The sequence below is a fragment of the Carettochelys insculpta genome, chromosome 14 (assembly GCF_033958435.1).
Source record: "Carettochelys insculpta isolate YL-2023 chromosome 14, ASM3395843v1, whole genome shotgun sequence".
Classification (NCBI taxonomy): Eukaryota; Metazoa; Chordata; order Testudines; family Carettochelyidae; genus Carettochelys; species Carettochelys insculpta.
Window position 1 is genome coordinate 18,208,530 of NC_134150.1, and position 17,255 is coordinate 18,225,784.

The window sequence follows — 17,255 nt, forward strand, 5'->3', positions numbered from 1 at the left end:
AGCCCCCTGCCAAGATGCATCATTTGTTACATCTAAAACGTCCAAGACAGGTGGCTATCCAGTATAAACACAGTTTCCAAACTTGGGTAATGCACCAAGATTAGTGCAGGGGCCCACAAAGGAAATGATTACTGATAATGTGGCACTACATAACTGTGTTTAGCCCACTGTGTGGATACTGTGAAAAATAATGTTGGGATTGGATGTGTCTCTTGTTGTCTTTGTATTTGATCTTTTAATTTCAGTGTTAATGCTAATAAAGGATCTGTTAAGACATGATGAAGATAATTGTGCACATCTCAAATCTAGCTAGGATATATGGACTAGTCATGCATCATTTAGCTGTGTAGGAAGAGTTGATGTTTATGAGGTCACTGTAAACCCTCTTGATTTTAATATTATAATCATATGCTCTGAACAATTAGGATGCAAAAAGCTTTCTTCTAGTACATCCCCTCCCATTGCAGAGAATTTTAATTACTGTGCCCTGGATTCAGTACAGCTTCTAATTGCATTTGAGACTCATGTCACCCGCCCTGCCTTAGAGGGCAATCAGCAACACAAATGTTGGGCTAGGTTGTTTTATGGGTGTTTTGGTAAGTCTTGTTATATTGCACAGTACTAGGGAGCTACTTATGATATACTAGCAGATTTACCTGACGGTGCTCAGATCTTTGTGTCAAGTAATGGATTGGGATTTTTGTTTTTTGTATTTTTAAATTACAGGGAAGTGTATCCTGGTGTGCAGCTGATCCCATACCCCCGCCCTGCAGTTGTTGGCAGGAAGGGGATGGCTGACCCCCTACACCCTGCAGCTTCTCCCCCCACATGCTGTAGCCTGTCTGCACTGGAAGTTGTGGGTCAGGACAGCACTTGTCTCCAGGTGGTCTTCAGCTACAGTTCCCCACCGTGCTGTAGCTGGTTTGGGAGAGTGGCACTCCTAGGGGTTGCTCAGGCCTACATCTGATCCAGGGGCAGGATGAGGCAGCAGGGGCAGGCCCCAGCTTTCAGCACCTCCCCCCAGTAACCAGCTGCAGCTGCTGCCCCCAGCCTGTCCTTGGGTGAGTCATCTCCTGGGTGGGGCTGGGCTGGGCTTCACATCACAGCCCCTGGGAGAGTCCTGGGTGGTGTGGGGCTGGTGGTTGGGGGATTCCCCACTCTATCCAGCACTGGTAAAGGCAGGGAGTTTCCTTTCCTGGCCCATTGACCAGCAACATGCAGAGCTCCATCCCCAGCTGGCCCGTCTCTTGTTGTTATGCCTGCCCCCAGTGGTAACTCTGCAGTATAGCATCCCTCTTCTCTGCCCCCCCACCCCCACTTTCCATGTTCTGGAGAACTTTCCCTTCCCAGGCACTTCCCCTTTTTCCTGGCACCACAAAACCCTGACCTTGTTTTAAGTTAGTGGAAGATTAAGCTGCATATCAAATTTGGTGGCCCGAGCTTTTACTGTTTAGGAGGAATTCTTGAACAAACAGACTTGCAGACAGACAGATGGATTCACAAAAAGACACACACACACAAACGTTCTAAATACATATACACTCATCCCTCAGTATATGAGCACAATTGGTTCCCAAGTTTCTGCTCATAGGTGAAAACTCATAAGAGCAACACTAAATTCCCATTAAAATACATGTAAAAGTCTCCAATTTGTTTCAAGTGCTTGTAACTTGACATAAACCAGTTGAGTTTAGGTACTTTTCTGATGTATTTGAATAGTTTGTCACCAGAACTAGGATGTCGTGTCTGTATGTAGAGCAGAGATTCCCAGCCTATGGGTCGGGACCCAAACATGGGTCACCATTAGATTTGTTAAGGGTCACCAGCTGGGCAGTTCCGAGCTTCATGTGGCTGTTAAAGAAGCCATTTGCAGTTTCTTAACACTGCTGCCTCAGGCAGCTACCTCTATCACTGGACATAGCAATTACGTTATGCCTAGGTGCTGAAAGCTTAACACTTGAGTTAATTGGTTTTAACAACTGTACCGGCTGGGAGCAGGAGAACTAGGGGATCCACCCAGCCTAGCAGCCCCAGTGAAGAGGCTGCTGGAGGAGGAGGATTGTCTAAGGCTGGGGCCACTTAGGGCTGCAGTGGGGTGCAGGGTGGGGGATCTAAGGCTGGGGGTGGTTTAGGAATGTTGTGGGGGGAGTCTAAGACTGGGGGAAGTTTGGGGCTGCAGGGGGGTTCTAAGGCTGGGGGCAGTTTGGGGCTGCTGACGGTGTGTGGGTCTCCCCACTTCCCAGCCAGGGCCCCCGTAGCTTGCTCATATTAGTAGGGAAAGTTCACTCATCTAGTGAACATAGGTGGATATAGGTGTCCCTCGTTTTAGTGAGTACTCATAAGTAAAGTACTCTTTAAAAGAGGGATGGGTGTAGTTATATATAAAATATGTTGGTGTGGAAGTGATGAATACATGTAGGTTGTATGACTGCAGGCAAGGCTGCTTCCTCAGTTCCAGATATTACTTTGTGCCTCATTTTCCAGAGCTAAAAAGAAATCAGTGACTGTAACTTTTAGATGAGTGCTTCTCACAGACTCTAATTCAGTGGTTTTCCAGATTTTATTCTGGTGACAACTTTGCAGGACAAATATTCACCCTTTTTCTCTCCCTTCACTTCACGGCTCTCAAAACACTATAATCTGTAAACCACCAGAAAAGACTCCATGGGTCACACAGAACTAAAGTAGCCTTCAGTCCTACCAAAGACTTTCCTCATTTATAAATAAAACGTCATATTTAAACAGATGCAACATGGACAACAAACATTCTGTTTTTAAATTGGTTGTAATGAATATTATATAGAGAGTCCCCTGCCAGCACCTTAACATAAGTCTGAAACATGCTGAATATGCTCCATTTTTGAGGCAAAAATATCACAAGCTTTGGTCCAAAGCCCGGCTGAAGCTCCACCATCCTAATTATGTGAGAATTGAGACCATTTTTTTTGTTTTTTGTTTTCCTAACTAATATATGAGAAATAACTGAGCAAAAATATCTCAAATGTAGAATGTAGCTAGTCCCCCAGGAGGAACAATCTTTTAGCTAGAGGTCTGACCCCACAAATGCTTTCTACTAGGCATAGTGCTCACTGATATTAGTAGTCTCTTTGACATCTTCGCCAACTTTAGTTTAGCAAAGAATCACTGCTGGAAAGTTGCAACCACACGCTATTTATTTTAAAATTTATGGTCAGTGGGTCTAACCTGACGGGTGCTTCTGTGTCTGTTTTACCTTGGGCCAGGCCTACACTAGGACAGGGGTCTGCAACCAAAATAGCAAGAAGAGCCATTTTTTCAAATTTGGTTACAAAATAAATACTTCAAGAGCCACAATGCACATGAATGCGAGACAGTCTTACTAATTAATGTCAAACCCCACTTTTTGTAACCCCTCTTTTAAGAACAGTGCACATACAGTGATTTGAACCAGTTAGACAATTAAGTTACTTTCACCCGCGGATTGGAGAGCAAATGAGGACAAGGAAAACGCTGCATGCAGGGATAGGCTCTTATGCAAGAAGGAGCAATGATTGCATCAACCTTCCACACCAGTGTTTCTGAACCATTTTTTATGAATTTAAAAAAAAATTATGAGTACTCCCAGCCCGCCCCACTTTAACCCTCCCCTCCTCCAGAGCCAGGCACCCCCAGCCCTCCCCCCGCCCCACTGTAAGCCAATGCCAACGACTCACCAGAGCTGCCACTGCCATCGCCACTGCCACATGTTTCTCCCTCGAAGTGCTGGGGTGGGACAGGGCACAGCGCTCCCACGGGTCCAAGCATTTTATTGTTCAAAGAGCTGTGTGCAGCTTGGGCACACGTACCCCCTGACTTCTCTCACCTCCCAAGGCCAGCAACCTGCCAGCAGAGTGGAAGCCTACCTGAGGCATCTCTGTAGACAGGCCTTGCCTGGGGGACTCTAGCTGGGGGGCGCTCATAGAGAGCTGCAGAGGAGTCAGCAGCAGCAGCGTCTGGAACTGCAAATGGCTCCTTAAAAGAGCCACGTACAGCTCCAGAGTTGCAGGTTGCCAGCCCCTACACTAGGAGGTAAAATTGATTTTAGATGGGCAAATTCCTCTACGAGAATTGCATAGCTGGATTCGACTTCTCTGAATTCGATTTTTGCCACTGCCCACACAGTGGGAGGTCAACAGGAGAAACTCTCACATCAATTTCACTTATTCCTCGTGACTGCCAGGGGTACCAAGGTCTATGGTGGTGCTATGACAGCTCGATTTAGCACGTCCCCACTAGGAGTGCAAAATTGACCTCCAGAAGATCGACCACCAGTGAATCAATCTCCCCATAAGTGCAGATGTAGTCTTAGTTTTAAAAAGCTTTAGAGTACGCATAGTAGTAAGCCCTGTAATCACGTGTAAGAGTCAGGGGAAAAGCTTTTCTGAACCCGCTCAATATACTCAGTTTTAACAGAATCTAATGAGACCATTCCCATGTTGACATGTAGGCGGTAGAGAGGACTGTACATTCTCCCTGCTGCTACTCTCCAGGGTCATTTGGGAGAATGAACTGTCTGAGTAAACAAGGCAGGATGTGACCGGCAGTGTTTAGCATTTAAAAGGTAATAACAGTGTCATATGCTAGATTTTTATTTTTTGTAAATTCACTGTAATGGAAGAACAAAGATGCAGTATGTCTGTGCTGTTTGCATTGATCATTGTTAATTAAATTTGTATGCAGGATAACATTTGGAATATAATAGTAGCTACAGGAGCAGAATAATGTTTTAATAGCTATGCAAGATCCATTACAAGCACATCATGGAAATGAATACCATTAGTTAACGTCTCTTATAAATATTCTAAATAAATAGCTTTCTGCATCTGTGACTTGTGATATGTACAGACATGCAGGAAGAATTTTGTAAGCCCAGTAGAGAAATGATTGGTTTAAAAAAAAATTCAAATTGTAGGTACATGCTGCTTGCAAGCATTTTTAGCTGATGTAAATTAGGGATTGAGGCATTCAGTCAGCTAGACTCAAAACATTAATTAATTAACTGGCTGGAACCTTTGTATAGCAATGAACCTTAATTGCTATAAAGTTTGAGACATTTTCCTTTGTGGCATATTTAATGTATGGTAGCGCTTGTGAAGGCAGAAAGGTAGAGAGTAAGTCAGGACTCTGACAAAGAACTTTTGCTTCTTAATTAGTAAACCCTCCATCATCAAATACATGTGGTAGACAGTTGAACTGCTCTGTGTAGATGGCGGGATGGGTGGGAGAAGCATTTCATTTCTCTGCTTCCTGTGGCAAGCATCAGTGTTCACTGCACGCTGAGTGCTTGGGCTGCTGCCTGGGAGAGATTCTGATACCATCCAGCTGATTAGCAGAGCACCCAGAGTGGGCAACATGTGTTTTTACTGGTGGCGAACATCTGGGCATGCCTTGGTGCACGTAACAAAATGGATTCTGCCCTGGGATGGGAAAAATTAGAGGGACACTGGCAAGCAGGTATATCTTCCTATCAGCTACTGGGGATATAGCACTGGGAAGTGTCAGAAAGACTGGTTCTATCTGAACAGTCTAGTTCACTACCTGTTTACTAGCAGGTCTGTCCAGATGAACTAGGCAGTATTTCAGTGGTTGCCTACATCTATCTAGTTCAGTGGACTCACACAATCCAGTCCTTTAAAAACACACAGTCTTATTCCTCCTGTTGGTTTAAATTAGTGGAATTGACTAGCCAGGTGTTCTCCACACTCAGCAGAGTTCATCTTGGTTGGTTGCCCTTCTTTTTTACCCAGGGTTCTGTGGAGCATCCTGCTGTCCTCTGCCCCTCTCGCTTCCCTTAGCAGTTGAGATTGCACCATCTGCTTATAGCTCCTTCAGGGTTGAAAAGAACAGCAGCATGATATCAGCCTGTGCCATTCTGACCAGCCTTTTTTTAATATATTTATTTTAGGAGAAGAAAAGTCTCTGATCTCTTTATTTATACCGTGAAAATAGAAGAAAAAAGTCAAATTGCACCAAATCGGCTTTAGTCAATAACAAATGACAATAAATGCCTTGTTTATTCCAGCAGGATTAGATGTGAATGTCAGTAGCTGTTGCTGAATTGTCATCAGCATTCCATATTTATGTAACAGAGATTTTGGCTCTCTGGTAGTGAGTTGTGCAATCGCTGGGGCTGGGTTTTGGCTTTTGGAACAATACATTTACATAACATAGTTTTTCATCCAGCCTCCCCTTCCCAGCTTGAAAGACTATCTCCATGAGGAATTTTCCACAATAAGGTTTCCAGACTCCTGCGCAATTGTTTACCAAAATAACAGTATCTCAATTCTTAAAGAGATAATATGAGCATATGGCTGCTTTGGTTTGTATTTGGGGCTGCAATGGTTCACTTTTAAATGATGCACCATTTTGTTGTTTTCATATCCCAGCTGTGGGATAAAATAAACTTGTTCATACCACACTGACCACTGGATTCTAGCAGAACCGTTTCAGCTGGCACTGCTCAGAGGAAACTGACTCATTCTGAGACTGGGGACCATCCCATCCTTAGAAACCTTGCAGAGATAACACTGGACTGGGAGAGCCTCACTTTTCTTTCCTGCTCTGCTAATGAAAGCATAGGTGCTGGGTCTAGGGGTGTGGGAGGTGCTGTAAGACCCCCTGGCTTGAAGCGGTTTCCATTATATACAGGATTTACAATTTGGTTGGATGGCTCTCAGCACCCCCACTACACAATTTGTTCCAGCACCCCTGTAAGAGAACATAAGTCCAAAGCTGGCATCCGCAAGGGACACCCCCCTCCCCCATGACCTTTGCAGTAAGGATGTGTTCTGCTACAGGGTTGCTTTATGCTGACAGGGCTCTGCGGGGACCCTTGGAGGGCCCTGGGGAACTGAGATTTATTGCAGTTTTGGAGTATAGAGTACGTTCTTCCTGCTTTAACAAGACACCTTCTTTCACTATTTTCTGACTCCTTCACTGTGCACACCACCCACCTCCTCACTTCAGTTTTTACAGGCATGAATACACCTTACTCACTCCATCGCACCCCTGCCCCAGCAGCATACTATAAAAATTCAAGCAAGTAAAGAGTGAGAACCTCAGCCTAGCTCCTACTCCACAATTTGCTACATGCAATCCCAGGCAAAGTAAGTCTTTGGGCTACTGTTACACCACCACAGGGCACTCCCCCTAGCATCAGATAAGCAGAGTTAGTGTACTTGCTTCTGTGCTGCCCTTTTCCCTAGTTGCTGGGGTAGAGGACATGGCTATAGGAAAAGGCCATGCGGCTGAAGCCTTCTGGGAAGCTAGAGGTGGGAAAGACATATTAGAGTATCTTGCCCACACCTGAATTAGTGACTTCATCTCCTCTGCACTATGGGAGAAAATTCCACAATTAGTCTCTGGTTTGGAGGGCCACAATTTGTAGGTATCAGATTTTAGGCAGTTGGAGCTTAAATTCAGAAAGTGCAAATCACCATACACCTCCCCACCCCCCAAACACACACACTACTGTCACGGTGCTGTTGGGGATCCGCATCACTGAGAATCGCGTTGATATTGATGAGTTAACATTTGCAGAAGTTGGTGTGATGTTTTGGGGACTGAATAGCTGCCATCACTTCTGAAAACAGCTGTTCAGCATGACGTGCGTGAAGCTCAAAGCAATCTGCAGCCATTAGCGATGTCTGCAGCAATAAGCAATCATTCTGACTTCCTTTCTCTGTGTTCCATGCTTTTAGGAGTTCTATACACTCCAGTCCAAAGGACCTTCTGTTTTTTTTAAAGAACGAGGAACATTGCTTGGGGGCAAAAATCTTTGTAATGGATAGTGAAAAATGCCAGGAAGCTACTCATGGACTGAAGCCATCTATTCATCTACAGAACCGAGACAGTACGGGCAGTAGCGCTGCAGGCTTCCTCCACTCCCTTGCCAGTGTGGATCAGCATGTTGGCATGTGCTGTGAAGTGCTTTGCTTTCCTCGATCAGAGTGCATAATGGCAATGCCAACAAAAACAGGTGCTATCCATGAACCGTCCCTCTGGCTACATCTACACTTAGAAAAAAACTTCAAAATGGTCATGCTAATGGCCAAATCGAAGAATACTAATGAGACACTGAAATGAATATTCAGTGCCTCATTAGCACGCCACTGGCCATGGCACTTTGAAAGTGCTGCATTTCACTTGCCTGCGGCTTGTCCACATGGGGGTCCTTTTTGAAAGGACCCTGCCAGCATCGAAATCCCCTGATCCCAGCTGATAGGAATAAGGGGATTTTGACATTTGCAGAGTCCTTTCGAAAATGACCCCCGTGTAGACGAGCCACGTGCGAGCGAAATGCGGCATGCTAATGAGGCGCTGAATATTCATTTCAGTGTCTCGTTAGTATTCTTCGATTTGGCCATTAGCATGGCCATTCTGAAGTTTTTTCTGTGTAGGCACAGCCTCTGTGTATGAGATCTTCCCTCCCCAGCCCTCTCCTCCTGCTGACATCAGCCTCATCCTGTCCTTGCTCCTTGTATGTAGCAATTGATCTGAAGAAGTGGGTCTGTCCCATGGGAGCTCATCACTGAATAAATGATTTTGTTAGAACAGCAGAAATGTAGCACTTTAAAGACTGTCTCATCCTGCTGTCAGGCAGGGCCATCCCATGGCGTACGCAGAGGACACAGCTGCAAGGGGCAGCACTAAATTTGGGGCACCCCTTTGTCCCAAATTAAGTCGTGTCCTGTGCTGCGCCTGTGTGTGCCCAATGCTGCCTCAAGCAGGCCCAATCCCCTGGCCACTGCTCTGTCTCCTGGATGCGGCCAGGCAATCCTTCTGCCCCTGGGCCACTGCTCAGCCTTCTGGCCCTGTGGCCCATTCCCCTGTCCCCTCAGCTCCCCCTCACCTCCTAGCCCCACTGCCCAATTCCCTGACCCCTCAGCCCCCCCCACTCCACCTCCCACTCCGTGGCCCAATTTCCTGGCCCCTCAGCCCCACTTCTCTGCCTCCCAGCCCCAGCAGCTGAATCCCTTAGCCCCCCACACCCCGCTCTGATGGCCCCCCAGCTCCATTGGCTTCAATCCCCTGACCTAGAGCAATGATGGGTGCACTTCTTCCCCTTCCACAAGCTCCCCCACCAGCCTCTCTGTCCCACTCCCATGGCTCTGAGCACAGCCCCCTACCCTGCAGAGCTGCTACCCAGCTCCCCAGCGTAGGGCACCCCAAGTCATAAGGACAGTCCTGGTCCAAAGCACAAACCAGAGGTTACTTTCAACTCCTTTCTCTCCTTTGTCCAAGATGTCTGGGGTATGTTCAAACCCTGCTATTTCTTCCTCCACGGTATTTATAAGGTCTGCCCTCTTCTCTCTCTCCATAGAAACTCTCATTCCCAATCATCAGCTTTAACCTTGATTATTGTAACCTTCTGTTCTCCAGCCTCCCTGGCATCCACATTTCTCCCTTCCATGCCTTGGAGAATACCGCCGCTGAAGCCATCTTCTGTGCCCTTCATGTGGAACAAGGGGTGCCCCTCTTTGCATCTCGCCTGTGGTTTCCCATTCTCCACCACGCTGAGCTCAAACTCACTGTCCTCAATTTCAAGGTCTTGCAGAATTCTACCTCTTCCTATTGATCTGCCCCTGGTCCTTGGGAGACGGAGCAGGGGGGCTGAGGGTCCAGGGAATTGGGCAGTGGTGTGGGGAAGGGGGGAGGTGTCAGGCGTACTGTACTTGTGACGTTGTACTGCAAAGTCTCTAGCAGTGTTCCCGCTAATTATTTTTTCCATAACCGGTGGAATAAGTTTTAGTAAGTGCACTAAGGCATGTGCAGATGTGCACCACCCATAGACACACATGCTGCCAGCTGTGGGTGGCTACAGGCACTCTGCTAATCCGCTGGGTGGTGCCTGAATCTCTCCTGGCTGTCCAAGTGTTCAGCTTCTAGGGAACACCGCTGTCTGCACACATTACCTTCGGAGCCCTCCAAAAGACCTATTTCTACCATGACACCCGGTTTTGTCTTGTGAGACTACAACAATGGGTCTCAAACTGTGGCTTGGGACCCTAAAGTGGGTCAAGACCCCATTTTAACAGAGTCGCCAGGGCTGTCATAGATGTGGTGGGGCAGCACCCGTTGCTGAGGCCAAAGCCCAAGGGATTCAGCTGTGGATGTGGCTTGATCCCTTTCCCGCCCAGAGCAGCAGGGCTTGAGCTTTGGCTCTGCCCTTGGCCACCTAGAGGCAGTGGAACTCAGACGGGCTCATGGTTCAGTGCCCTCCGCCACAGTTAGTGTTGGTTGTCAGAAAAGGGTTGTGGTGCAATGAAATCTGAGAACGCCTGGACAGCAAGTTCCTCAAGACAGAGACGCTGACTTCCTGTCTTCGTACAGCGCGTTGCAGGTAACAGCAGAAACCAAAACCAACACATTCTCATAACACAAACGGGAAAGCTATGGACCACGTGGACTCCACAAAGTCAGAAATCACCATTTTCAGTATGTCACGCAGATCTATCTTTGGGCTATTCTTAGTTATCATCTTTGGCATGGTAATTAGTCCACTAGATTAAAGCAGTTTCCCTCTTTCTAGCCCTTGAGACGTTTTCTAAAATTCTGTAGCTTTAAATATTTAATTTGACATGTTTCTCAGCTTTAGAAGGATGAAACTATGTACCTGATTTATTCTGTTTTTCAAAGACTGGCTAAGTGACTCACATTTGGTTTCAATTTAAATGACCAGAAAGTAGTGTTTTAACATGAACTGAGGAAAGATTTCAGAGTCCAATTCTTTCGATCTCCTTTTGGTTCAAAAAACTTAGTGTAACACTGGATGCCACTGCTGATAGGAGTCCAGTGCAAGAGCACGGAGACTCTGGAGTTTTTCCCTGAAGACCAGTGGCAAGCAAAGTGAAAGAATGCCAAATTCTGAACAAATATCTCATTGAGGGCCCAACCAAAGAACCTAGCAGCTTTTCCCTCCCTTGGTCTGCTTTGACCTGCATCCACACATCACATAGCAGTCTTGGAATGTCAGCAATTTAAGTGTCTTAAAAATTCATGAATGTATTGTATGCAAACATTAAGAAATAGGATAAACAATTCAAGATAATACCCAGAGCACTCTGGATGTGATCAGACTAAATCCATCTACAACCCTACAAAGTATTGCCAATAGTTTAATTGGAAACAGATTCAAAAACATCAGCTGAATGCTAGTTATGCAATAAAGCTAGAGGTTATTGGCAGTGGTAGTTAAATCTACTTTGAGAAATCCACAAATCAAGGTCTTATAATATTTCAGAGGCAAAATTTATACCCTTACACTTTATTTGGCTAATCTCCCCTGAGCAGACCATGTCTCCATGTATAAGCAAGTGGATGAAAGTTGGCCAACAACTCAGTAAGAGAGACATGGTTAACAGGGTTAAATAAGAGGCATCGAAATATGTCACTTATGTGGCACTGTGCAAATCCAACTTGATCCTAGAATAGTTTGGGATTTTTGGTAGGTCAAACTGCTCCCTCTTAGCAGGACTCCAGATTCAGGCAAAGTACCCATTAACAGCTACATATTAAGAGGAGTACAGACCAGACCCACAGTAAAACAATCTACTGTACATTTGAAACTGTTTAAGAACTCCTCTTGAATGGTAAGAGTTAGGGCCACCAAATTTGGTATACGGCTTCCTCTTATTACTGAAAGCAAGTTAAGGGGTTGGTTGTGCCAAGAAAATGGGATGTGCCTGGAATGGGACTGGGTCCATAAAACCATACAGAAAGGAGACATAATCACCAAGTGAGACAGACGGCTATTGGCAGACTCCCCCCACACCGCAGCCACCCTGGAACTGCCGCAGTCCTGAGCTTCTCACCCCAGGCACCAATCCTGGAGGCCAGCAGGGCTGAAAATATTCCCCTCCTGATCTTAGGGGGAACGTTGCTGGCTGTCTCCCTTCATCAGGGAGTGAGGGGGAAGTGAAGTTTGCTGCATTCCTCATTCTGACAGGGGAGCACAGGGGGGGACCCTTGCCAGCCGGAGGACATGCACCTGTCCCCGGGCTGTGCTCCCTGGAGCCGCAGTGGCCATGGAGAGGTGCATTTCACCCAAGCTGCAGCAGGCGAGAGACAGCTGGGGTAGCACTGCCTGCATACCGAACCCCTCGTCCCCAGCTGCAGCCCAGTGCAATGATTCACATGCAGCATGTGCATTTTCATTTATTTAAAAAAAAAAAAAAAAAAGAGTTAAGGACAAGAGCAACACTGGGTGAGTCATTTAGTAAATACCTAAATAATTCCAGGAGGTGCTGCCACACACCTCCCAGTTCAGCAGTTATGGAGTGAAAGCAGGGCCATGTGAATGCCATGTCATCTGTTTTCTATTTCCGCAGGCTCTGTGATAACTAATAGTGAAGCCTACAACTCAATAGCAAATGCGTTGGGCTCTGGATATACATAGGTTGGGCAAGTGCAACCATCCTTAAGAATAACATTCAGAACTAGTTGTCCCTTCAGTACTGTAGACAAGAAGGTATGTCATACTATTTTCTCCTGCCTGCCTGTAAACAGCTTCATTTCATTTTCCCTCTCAGACAACACACACACTAAACATGCCAATATTAAATCCTTTGTTGTTTAGAGCAGGGGTGCATGTCCCCTTGGCGGGGGACGGGCATGAATTTTGTAAGGCGGGGTGTAGCACAATCAGCTCCTCCTCCTTGCCCTCCTGCACAACTTGGAAAGAGGGAGATACAGATATCTCATAGAACTTGGAGGGACCTTGAGAGGTCATTGAGTCCAGTCCCTACCCTCACAGCAGGACCTATTCACTATCCCTCACAGGTTTTTGTTTTTTTAAATCTAACATGCCCTAGAACCTTGGAAGGCTCTCTCAAGGGGGAGCCTCAAGGACTGAGCTCACAACCCTAGGTTTATAAGGCCAGTGCTGTAACCACTGAGCTGACTGATCTCCCACTGCCTCACCAGCCCCTGCTTTCTCTGACGCAGTCTCTGCCACTGCTGTTGCTAAGGGAATTCCCCCCCACCCACCTCTAACCTCCCACGGTGGGACAATCAGAATGCACAGAGGCCCTGAGTCAAACAGCGGGGGCAGCCAGTGAGTTCCTGTGTTGGTAAGGTACCCTCCTGGGCTTCTCCCCCTGAGCACCCTTCTCCTTTGAGGGTAGCCCCTAGAACCCCCCAGCACGCCCCTCCTGAGCATCCCACCCTCTCCCTGAGTGTCCCATATCCCTTTCTGTGGTCCTCTCACGGTTGTGGGGGCAGCTAATTGCAGGGCCAAAAAGTGGGGCCCAACATAAAAAGTTTGCTCACCCCTGGTTTAGAGAGCAGGCTGCTTTACACCAGACAAACATAGAACGTGTGATAGTCATGAATTATTATATAGTCACTCCATGTTCCACCACGTATGTGTGGGACCCTTTGGCCAAAAGATATTTTATACAAAGTTACAAAAAACCAAAAACATCTTGACTGATTGTATTATTAGGTTACACTGCAATCCAAGATAAGTGTGCGTGAGCAGACGAGCCATATGATTGCATATTAACAGAGAAAGGTTTTCTGTTCGTTGCAAGAAAAAAATAGCAGATCCAGAAATAGCCCTGACTATTACAGTTAGCTCTATTATATTACTGAGTAGCTAATGTATTATGAACAAATGCCAAGATATTTCTGTGTAACACAGAAGAGATTAAATGGAAATTTCTATTTTGGGCATCTGCTTTGTAGTATACATGTTACAAACAAATGCCTAGATAACAAGGAGTGCATAGATAGCCCTGCAAATTATGAATAATTATGTAAATGGTTATAATCCAAGCATTGTGCTTGTCTCCAGAAGGAAAAGTACATACAAATCAACAGAAAATAAGAGGCATGGTGCAAGGAAACATGCAGAAATAGTAGGTTTTGAAAATCATTATTGCTGTCCCCCATCTCTACTATATTTTTCCAGCCACGTCATTAAATTCCCTTGTTAACAAGATAAAGGGAGTCACCATCTGATAGCATTAGCTAGGCCACAAGGGTTTTCCAAGATACAAGCTCAGTCAAATGTGGTACACAATATTATCTCAATGTAAAAATGTATTGCAGTGAGATTTTCATAGAATGATAGGGCTGGAAGGGACCTCAGGAGGTCATCTAGTCCAGCCCCGTGCTTCAAGCAGGATCAGCCCCCACTAAGTCATCCCAGCCAGGACCTTGTCAAGCCGGGACTTAAAAACCTCGAGGGATGGAGATTCCACCACCTGTCTAGGCAACACATTCCAATGCTTCACCACCCTCCTGGTGAAGTAGTTTTTCCTAATATCTAACCTACACATCTCCCTCTTCAACTTCAGGCCATTGCTCCTTATTCTGCCATCTGACACCACTGAGAACAGTTTTTCATCCTCCTTTTTAGAGCTCCCCTTCAGGAAGTTGAAGCAGGGGGCTAGACTAGATGACCTCCTGAGGTCCCTTCCAGCCCTATGATTCTGTGATTCCGTAAGTTGAAGGCTGCTATTAAATCACTCCTAAGTCTTCTCATCTGTAAACTAAACAAGCCCAAATCCCTCAGCCTACCCTCATAGTTCTTGTGCTCCAGCCCCTTAATAATTTTTGTTGCCCTCCACTGAACCTGCTTCAGTACATCCACATCCTTTTTATACTGTGGGGCCCAAAATTGGACACAATATTCCAGATGTGGCCTCACCAGTGCCGAGTAGAGGGGAACAACTACTTCTCTAGATCTGCTCGAAATGCTCCTCCTAATGCATCCTAGTATGTCGTTAGCCTTCTTGGCTACAAGGGCACACTGTTTACTCATATCCAGCCTTTCATCCACCATAACCCCTAGGTCCCTTTCTGTCGTACTGCTGCTCAGCCAGTCGGTCCTGAGCCTATAACAATGCTTGGGATTCTTCTGCCCCAGGTGCAGGACTCTACATTTCTCCTTATTGAACCGCATCAGATTCCTTTTGCCCAGTCATCCAATTTATCCAGGTCACTCTGGATTCTCTTTCTACCCTGCAGCATATCTACCTCTCCCCCTAGTTTTGTGTAATCTGCAAACTTGCTGAGGGTGCAATCCAGTCCCTCATCCAGGTCATTAATAAAGATATTGAACAACACCGGCCCCAGAACCGAGCCTTGCGGCACTCCACTTGAAACTGACCTCCATCCAGATATTGAGCCATTGACCACTACCCCTTGGGCCCAACCGTCAAGCCAGCTTTCTATCCATCTTACTGTCCAAGGATCCAATCCATATTTCCTTAACTTATGGGCAAGAATGTTGTGGGAGACCATATCAAAAGCTTTGCTGAAGTCAAGGTATATCACACCCACTGACTTGCCCATGTCCACAGAGTCTGTTACCTCAGAAGCTAATCAGATTGGTCAGGCAGGACTTGTCCCTGGTGAATCCATGTTGGCTACTTTTGATCACTTTCCCCGCTTCCAAGTACTCCAAAATGGATTCCTTGAGGATCCCCTCCATTATTTGCCCAGGGATTGAGGTAAGGCTGACTGGTCTATAGTTCCCTGGATTATCCTTCTTTCCTTTTTTAAAAATGGGTGCTACATTTGCCTTTTTCCAGTAATCTGGTATCTCCCCCGATCTCCAAGAGTCTTCAAAGATAATGGCCAAAGGTTCACCAATGACATCTGCCAATTCCCTCAGTACCCTTGGGTGCATTAAATCCAGACCTATGGATTTGTGTACATCTAGTTTTTCTAGATAGCTCAGAACTTGTTCCTTCCCCACAGATGGCTGCCCTCCACCTTACCATACTGCATTGTCTAGGACCGTCATGTGGGAGTTGACTTGGTTCGTGAAGACTGAGGCAAAAAAAGCATTGAGTACTTGAGCTTTTCCTACATCATCTGTTCCTAGGTTACCTCTCTCATCCAGTAACGGCCCCACACCTTCTCTGATAACCCGTTTATTGTTAACATGCCTGTAGAAACCCATCTGGTTACTCTTCACATCCCTTGCCAGCTGCAGTTCCAATTGTGATTTCACTTTCCTGATTACTCCCGGGCATTCTCCAGCCATATGTTTATACTCCTCCTTAGTTAACTGTCCATGTTTCCATTTCTTGTACGCATCCTTTTTTACTTTAAGCTGACTAAGGATTTCCCTGTTAAGCCAAACTGGTTGCCTACCATGTGTGCATTTCTTGCTATGCAGTGGAATGGTTTGTCCCTGTGCCTTCAGCAAGACTTCTTTAGAATATTGCCGGTTCTCTTGAACTCTTTCCCCTTCATCTTCATTTCCCAAGGGATCCTGCTCATCAGTTCTGTCAGGGAGTTGAAGTCTGCTCTTTTGAAATCAAGGGTCTCTCTGTTTCTGCTCACCCTTCTTCCTTTTGTCCGGATCCTGAAATCTATGATCTCATGGTCGCTGCAACCCAGGTTTCCACCCACTTCTCTTTCTCCTACTAGTTCTTCCCTGTTTGTGAGCAGCAAATCAATTTCATGGTGTTCCCAATAAATCACCTGTATCAGAAAATATTTTCCCCTGTACAGATCTCAAAGAATTAAGTCCCTGAGCTTTACTCAAAGTTCAGTTTGGCTATTGATGAGAGTTTTGCCTTGGAGTTTTTCAGGTCTTTAACTGAAAATACTAGATAGTGAATGTTAGTGTGGTGTGATGTAATGGCAAATACAAGAAGATAAGGCCACATTTTAAAAATTCCTTGGTTTTAAAGAAAGCTATCATGAAACTTCTTCCTAATCTTACACTCACAATGCCCTCCCCCCAAAAAGCCCATTTTGCTGATGTATTTTAAACGCTTTCATTAATTATGAGCCCAATTCTACCACTGATCTGGATGTCAGTGGGACCAACTCATGTGAGTGATAGCTAGTTACAATAGGTAAGGGTTGCACAATGGTATGATGTTGTACTTCATGGCTACATCTCCACTACAGTGATCTGTCGACAGAAGTTACTGTTGGAAGAGATCTTCTGGCAAAACTCCTGTCGACAGATCACATCCACACACAAAAGCAGCTCGACAGAGCAATCAACTCCATTAACAGAGTGACCAGACTGCCCGGCCATTCTCCTGGCGGAACGGCCAACCGGAAGCTCAACAAACAGGGCTGCCCAGTGAATGAGAAGCCAAGTCTGTTGATAGAGGGTCTCCTGGAGCATCTACATGGCTTTTTTGTTGACAGACACTGTTGATAAAGGCGTTATTCCTCATTGTGGAGAGGCAAAACATTGCTGGCAGACATGCTGACAGATAGTCCACAAAATGCATTGTTGACAGATAGTCCACAAAATGCAT

The 17,255-nt window shown here is 45.9% G+C and overlaps 1 long non-coding RNA gene across 1 annotated transcript in view; it reads left to right on the forward strand.

The window, feature by feature from the left end:
• The first annotated feature begins 4,566 nt into the window (after window positions 1–4,566).
• Window positions 4,567–17,255, forward strand: part of LOC142020499 (uncharacterized) — a 54,320-nt gene continuing 41,631 nt past the window's right edge. Inside the window, exon 1 of the long non-coding RNA XR_012647424.1 lies at window positions 4,567–4,579. This is a non-coding gene — a long non-coding RNA (uncharacterized LOC142020499). The remainder of the gene's footprint in view (window positions 4,580–17,255) is intronic.